This window comes from Eumetopias jubatus, unplaced genomic scaffold (genome assembly GCF_037043125.1).
Source record: "Eumetopias jubatus isolate StellerSeaLion01/CBP00866 unplaced genomic scaffold, mEumJub1_p1.0 scaffold_11, whole genome shotgun sequence".
NCBI lineage: Eukaryota > Metazoa > Chordata > Mammalia > Carnivora > Otariidae > Eumetopias > Eumetopias jubatus.
In genome coordinates, this window is record NW_028274817.1 from 101,344,215 (window position 1) to 101,351,901 (window position 7,687).

Consider the following 7,687-nt stretch of genomic DNA (forward strand, 5'->3'; position numbering starts at 1 on the left):
TGGTTCTCCATCTTGGCCAGAAGGGGGCGTAACTTGAGTTGAGGCAGTTCAGTTCAGGGCAACATTCTCCAAGTGGGAAGTAGTTGCTGGGGGAAGGAGCGCCTCATACGGAAGCAGTGATCGGGATGGAGCAAAACAGCATCTTTTACATTTCTATTTTTATAAATTAATATTTTACAACATATAATCTTGAGTAAGGAAACCTGGTTTTGAAATGATTATTCAGATATTTTATTCAGTTTTAAATTTACGGAAATAGCTGCTCTTTATTAATTGCTTGGTATGTGTCTGGCACCATGTTAAGTATTTTGCACGAATTATCTTATAGAATCCTCATCACCTATGAGAGCAAATGCCTATTATCCCTTTCATCGGGGATGAGCCTGCTGGGCTCCGGGAAGTTAAGTAATTTGTGGTAGGGCTAACAGTGGGTGGTGAACTTGGATTTGAATCCAGTTCTATTGAAAATCAAAGTCCTGGTCCTTAAGTGCTACCACCTGCTCTCCTGTTGACCACCATGTTTTTTCTCATTAAAGACTGGTTTTCCTCTCCAAAGGAAAAGAACTCAATTCCTTCACCATCATGCTACATCATTTTTTTCTTCATTGTTTTGCTTGATAAAATTTGCAGATCTTCATCCCAAGAACATAAGCTTTGATTTACTCATTTGTTTCTCCAGGTCTCAAACACTATTTACACATAGTAGGCACCCAATTAATGTATGCCAAATGGATACATCTGGTGGTCGAAGTGAGAAACCATCAGTATGAAAACCAACTACTTCTGACTAGAATCAAGTGCTACTGAGAGTTCCCCCTCAAGGAGAAAAATAACTGAATGAGCTTAATTTCTTCTAACATGTTAGTATAATAAAGTACATTATAATGAAATATCAGATATTTTTCTTTTTGCTTACTGAGAAATAACTCATTACAGAAGAGACTGGTTTATCTTTTCCACTGAGCCTTATTTTGATGCTATTTTGGGTGGGGGGGTTGGAACACGGTGCATTAAACACAGGTAGGGAAGACGTGTGTGCACGCACACACACAGGGGAATAGGCCCTGTTCTCCGCCAGCTTACTAGATTGTTGGAGAGACCTAGCAAATAACTAGGTGACAAGTGACAAGGCCCCTTAATAGACAGGAACTTGGCAAAGTGGCACAAACAGAAACACAATTATCAATGATTGCAACTCAAGTGTGATATGGGCTAAAAGTAGATGGCTTAGAAGGTGGTGGACAGTGGGGGAGCCCAGCGCAGATGCCAAAGGGAAGGGATGGTTTAGATGACTCTTGAAGAGCAAGATAGGATCTGGGTAGACCGATGGGAGAGGTGTTTCATGCCACAGGGAGCTCCGAGTCCACAGCTACAATGGAAGCTGCATGAATGCACCAACGGCAGGTTGCTAGTTTGCTATGGCTCATGTAACGGACGGCCACAAAATTAGCAGCTTAAAATAAAACAAACCTATTATCTTAGGGTTATGGAGGTCAGAAGTCCAAATTGATTCCTACTGGGCTAAAATCAACGTGTTGGTAAGGCTGAGTTCCTTCTGGAGGTTACAGGGGAAGAAACAGTTTGCTTACCCTTTACAGCTTCTAGAAGCTACCCACACGCCGGGGCTCCTGGCTGCACAACAAAGCGACCACAACCACCAATGGAACTTCGCCTGCCCTGCCCCGCCCGCTTCCCTTTTATAAGGACCCTTAGGACTCCACTGGGTCCACCTGGATAATTGAGGCTAACGTGCTCGCCTCAAGATTCTTCAAGTAATCACAGCTGCTAAGTTCCTTTTGCCTTGTACGGGAACATTCACAGGTTCCAGGAATCAAGATACGAATATCTGTCAGGGCAAGAGGGTGATGGTGGACAGTATTCTGTCTACCACAGAAACGACCATTTTCCCCCCTCCTGACTGTCAGAAATTTGCCTTTCCACTCTTAATTCTTATTCAAGATGAATAAGTCCATGTTTGTTTATATGTAAAATAGATGGTTTCCTTTTCTGCCTGTCATCCCATGCTGTATATTTTGATTTGTCCATATACATTAATCCACTTTTTCTTGTGCTCATTTTAGATATCCTTTTCTGGATTCTATTTTTATCTTTCTTTTAAAATATGTTTCTTTTATTCATTATGAACATGGTATCGGTTTGTTCCAGAAAATCTGAGTAACAGCAAAGCAGAAAGCTGTCCTCAGTCCCCAAATATTCAGGTAATGTTTTTGAATGAAATTTTTTTAAAGACTTTATTTATTTATTTGACAGAGAGAGACACAGTGAGAGAGAGAACACAAGCAGGGGGAGTGGGAGAGGGAGAAGCAGGCTTCCCGCCGAGCAGGGAGCCCGATGCGGGGCTCGATCCCAGGACCCCAAGATCATGTCCTGAGCCGAAGGCAGACGCTTAACGACTGAGCCACCCAGGCACCCCGATCACATCATCTTTGAATAAAATACTGTATCTTTGTTTGTTTCAATGACACTGTTACAGAGGTAGAAGTTCTAAAACTAGTAGATTTGTAATGTTTGTCTGGGGGACAATTAGTTTTTCTTCCTTCCTCATATACTATTTGATAATGCCCAATATTTTGTGGACATTTTTGTCTGTTGTAGAACATTGGGGCAATAGACTCAGGAAATTGTATTAACAGTAAGGTCTCTCTCTGAGTTTTAACTGTTAACCTGAAGTTTGACATTCAAGAAATGATTTAGATTATTTGCCTTTCTATATTGTAGTTGTCTATCCTGATAATCACCCGCCAGACTTTCATTTACTCACTTTAAATTCAAAGAAATCCAACTAATATTTATTCAGCATGAACTATTATACAAAGATGAGGTTGACACGGTCCCTGTTTAAAGAGCTTATTGATGTGGTACAAAATCTAGCAAGCAATGCACACTAGTGTGGTAAGACATGGGCAATGACTATTTAAGGTATGTTGAATAATTTTCCTTTCAATTTATCCCAATTCAACATCTGCAGTCCTAGCCCATATCTTGTTTTATTTATTTTCTTACTTTTTGACCCTCAGCCCCTATTAGAGGGCTATGACTAGAACCTTCTTTACTAAGCACACCGAGAAGCAGGAAAGGGGTAGGGATGGGGTACCTTCAGTATGGACTTGAGTAATCAAGCCTGGCTTTGACTTTGACTTGGTCTTAATCTCAGAGTTGGCATGATGTGTGGCTAAGGCACATTTGGTACTGAAACCTCTCCCCTCCTTTGCACAACACTGATTTCTGTCTTCCTGTCTTTCCTTCCTTCCTTCCTCCTTCCTTCCTTCCTTCCTTCCTTCCGAGAGTGTGAGTGTGAACAGGGGGTGGGGAGGGACAGAGGGAGAGAGAGAATCTTAAGCAGGTTCCAAAGTCAGCATGGAGCCAGATGCGGGGCTCAATCTCACCACCCTGAGATGACCTGAGCTGAAATCAAAGAGTCAGAAACTTAACGGACTGAGCCACCCAGGTGCCCCCCTTCATTTTCTCTCTCGTTCTTTCCCGCTCCTCCCAACCTTCTGCTTCCCTCCCCTGCTCCATTCCTTTCTTTCCTTTTCTTCTTTGTGTCTTTTCTCCCTCCTCCTTCCTTTCTCTCCCTACTTTTCTTCTCCCTCTCTCTCTTTTGTTATTTATTTGGTAAAATGCAAATTTCTGAAATTTCAAATACATCCCTCTATCTGATTTGATGAAATGCTAATGAATAAGAACATTGCACATTGCACAAAAGAAGTTCAAAGAGAGAAAACTCCTTACTTCAGCACCCCCTTGTCTTTTGATTTCCCAAATAGCAAGTCTCATAGTACTCTACCCTTAAACAAATGTTTAGATTAGTATTTTTAGGCAAATGGTATTCTACTATCTTGTCCTGGCTTTTGTCACTTAACGATACAACTTTCCATAGGAAGGAGCACTGTAAAAGGTTTAAGTCACACACACTCTGTGAGGAGGATGCTCTGAGACCCCATCCCACTCCAGCTTCCGCTGGGATAGGAAATATGGAGACCTACACACGCAAATGTCAATACAGAAGAAACACTTAACACTATTACTCCTTGTAAGCTGTATCTCTTCCAGGGGGAAGAATAACCTCACCAAATAAATGAGACTCTTACTGTGTTTTAGGCATCCAGTGTTATGTGGAGCATAATTCAGTTGAAGCACATGGTCTTACACTGAAAAGGACTCTGTATAAGTCATCCATTTGTCATAAGTCTCTTGCCGTACTGACACTGGGCCATCAACAAACTTCTCATCTATGGATCACAGATTGTAGATTGTCTTTTCATCTAGTTCTTATTTCTGTGTCTTGTCCACAGGATACTGTGATGGTTAATTTCATCTGTCAACTAGACTGGGCAACTGAGTGCCCAGATATTTGGTCCAACATGATTCTGGATGTGTCTGTGAGGGCGTTTGAGCATGACAGAAGCATTCGAATCAGTAGACTGAGTAAAGCAGATTGCCTCCCTTACGGGTATGGCCCTCAGCCAATCAGCTGAAGGCCTGAATAGAACAAAAAGTTGACCTTCCCCCAGGTAACAGAGAATTTCTCCTGCTTGATGGCCATTGAACAGGGACATTTGGCTTTTCCTGCCTTCAGACTCAAACTGAAACATGGCTCTTCGTGGGTCTCCAGCCTGCCAGTCCCCCGAGAGCCTTGGGTCTCCTGCTTCCCAGGCTTTCAGATTCAGGCCGGAACCACACACTGGCCTTCCAGGGTCTCCAGCTGTCTGACTGCAGATCCTGGGACTTGTCAGCCACCCTAATTGCATGAGTCAATTCCTGACAATAATTTTTTTTTCTTTTCAAATTTTTTATTTAAATTCTAGTTAACATATAGTGCAATATCGGTTTCAGTGCTCATCACAAGGGCCCTCCTTAATACCCATCACCCATCTAGGCCATCCCCCACCCATCAACCCTCAGTTTGTTCTTCATCTTTAAGAGTCCCTTATGCTTTGTTTTCCTCTTTTTTCCTCCCCCCCATATGATCATCTGTTTTGTTTCTTAAATTCCACACGAGTGAGATCATATGGTATTTGACTGACTTATTTCGCTTAGCATAACACTCTCTAGCAAGACTAAACTAGAATGTCTAGGGGTGATACAACTATTAAGAAGGATAAGGATATGATTAGTTTAGAGGTCAAGATCGTGGTTACTTTTGGAAGGAAGCGGAGGCTGGGATTAGGGTGGAACACAGGAGTGACTTCCACAGTGTCTGGCAAATTTCTCTTTCTTTGCTTGAATCAGGATTTAAATAAAGTCAGTATGTTGCAATTGACTGATACGTTTCAAGTGTCTTTCAACCTTCATCCTTGTTTATTTGTTTTCCTTACAGTTTGGAAACTAACTTGGTCACTTTACTCTTAGATTTTGCTGACGCATTCCCAGAGTATTTTTCTGTCCCCTGTGTTTCTTTTAAATTATTAGTTAGATCTAGAGGCTTAATCAGTTGCAGGATTTTTTTTTCAAGAAGAATTCATGGGTACTATTGTGTCCTTCCACGAGAAGGCACATAATGGCTGGTTGCCTAACATTTTTATCTGAGGTAATATCCTTCCAACTGCTAAAAAGCAAGTATTACAATCTTTAAAAAATATTGAAAAAGTATATTTTCCAGATGATATCTTTGACTCGATTTTTCAATAAGTATTTTTACGAGAGAAACTGAGTCCAGTACATTGTCTCTACCTATGATACTTGGGAATGTTTTGCCAAATTTCAATGCTACAAAATTAAAGCCTTCTTGATTTTATGCTGATAAAGATAATAAATTTATCCAGTTAAAAACTAGAGCTCCACCAAAGGATTCTTTCCACAAGTTGAGATATTCCAAAGCCCAAAAATAGAATATCAAAATTAAATCTTGCATACTATTTGTGCTATTGTCATTCCATTTGTTTAGTTCCTCCTTTTTTTTTCCCAAAGATAAATTTCCAGTCTTCCTTTTTGCAGTTTTCATCTAGGAGCTCCAATGGTTTCCAATGGAAAAACCACTGCATTTTGAATGAAATGCAACCACATTTGAGAGGGCTAATTTACATAAAAGTTCAATATTAATGAAGATACTTAGGTTGATTTACAAAGGAGTTTTTCAAAAGTGCCAGCATTTCTACAATCTGATTGATGATAGGAAGCAGAGAAAAGTCATATTACCATGTTAAAGTATTTTTAGTTTTCAATGTCAGCTTTATTACAAATATTTTATAGTTCACTTATTCTGTATCTTTATTAAAATACTTAAAAGTATTTACAACTTTCATTTCAATTGGTAGAATATTACTCCTTATTTGGATGCATTTAGGAATTTTGTGTTCACTATGATCTATTCTGAATATCTTTTTGTTTTATTGGTTTCTTAATTTAGTGAAAAACACTGTTCTTACCATCATGCTTTGCTCTACCAAAATTAGCAACTATTTTATCCTACCAAAAGTAAAAACTTTGTCTTCAAAGTTTAACTTTTTAATTGATTTGTAATACCATTGATACTAATGTCAGATGTTTTATCTTCAACAGAATTAGCACTCCAAGCTTTACTTTAATCGCATAAATTGAATGGAAAAAAATGAACGATTCTTGGAATTAACCAATTTTCTACTTGAAGCATCCGGGGTCATTTAACTTCATAAGAAATTCCTCTTCTGTTCATGGTACAAGCATATTTATAACAATTACATTAGCTTTTTTATACATGCACAAGAAAATTTGGAACTGAAAATTAGTAAAATTAATTTAGAATGGGTATTTGATCTCATTGAAAAGTGATATGTCACGTTCCTTTGATCTTCTGCAGGTAGTCTTAAATAACTATAAAATTTTGTAGTAGATGCTGATGCCTCTTCAGCGGATTTCTATTTCCACGTAGTCAGTAATACTTTTGTGATCCCCATGGTTGATGACAAATGTTTCTTCTAAAGTTACACATTTATCATTTCTGCCTGAGTAATGAAAATCCAGTTCTTTTTATTTTTTAATTTTTTTTAAAGATTTTTATTTATTATTTATGAGAGAGAGAGAGAGCAAGAGAGCACAAGCAGGGGGAGCAGCAGAGGCAGAGGGAGAGGGAGAAGCAGGCTTCCCGCTGAGCAGGGAGCCCGATGCGGGGCTCGATCCCAGGACCCTGGGATCATGACCTGAGCTGAAGGCAGATGCTTAACCACTGAGTCACCCAGGTGCTCCGAAAATCTAGTTCTTAATTACACTTAATATTCTTCCTTTTTTATATACAAAATGGTTTAGTATAAAATAAGACATTACTATATGATAAAATAAATAAATGGTAGTAGATTCACAGTATTCAACAAATGACAAAACTACGTAGCAAGGGTGTTCAAGACTTGGGAGACTACTCTGCCTCTTTTTCCTGTACATGTTTCATATAAACCTCAATGATAATTTTCTCCGTTTCCCACTGACCTCCCTGTCAGCTGGTGGCACCGTGTGTGTGTGTATATATGAGTTCCTCTTGGGTGCACACCTAAGAGTTGAAGTGCTGGGTCATAGGCTGCATGAATTTTCAAAGTAAGGAGATAAATCCATTCTCAGCAGCGATATGTACGACATAGTGTCAATCCCTACCCTTGACAAATCTTGACATCATTTCAGTTTGCAAGAGATTGAGATGATCTCTTCTGGGCTTGGTGTTTGCTTGAAAGGAAGATTTTAAATTATTTTAAATCTT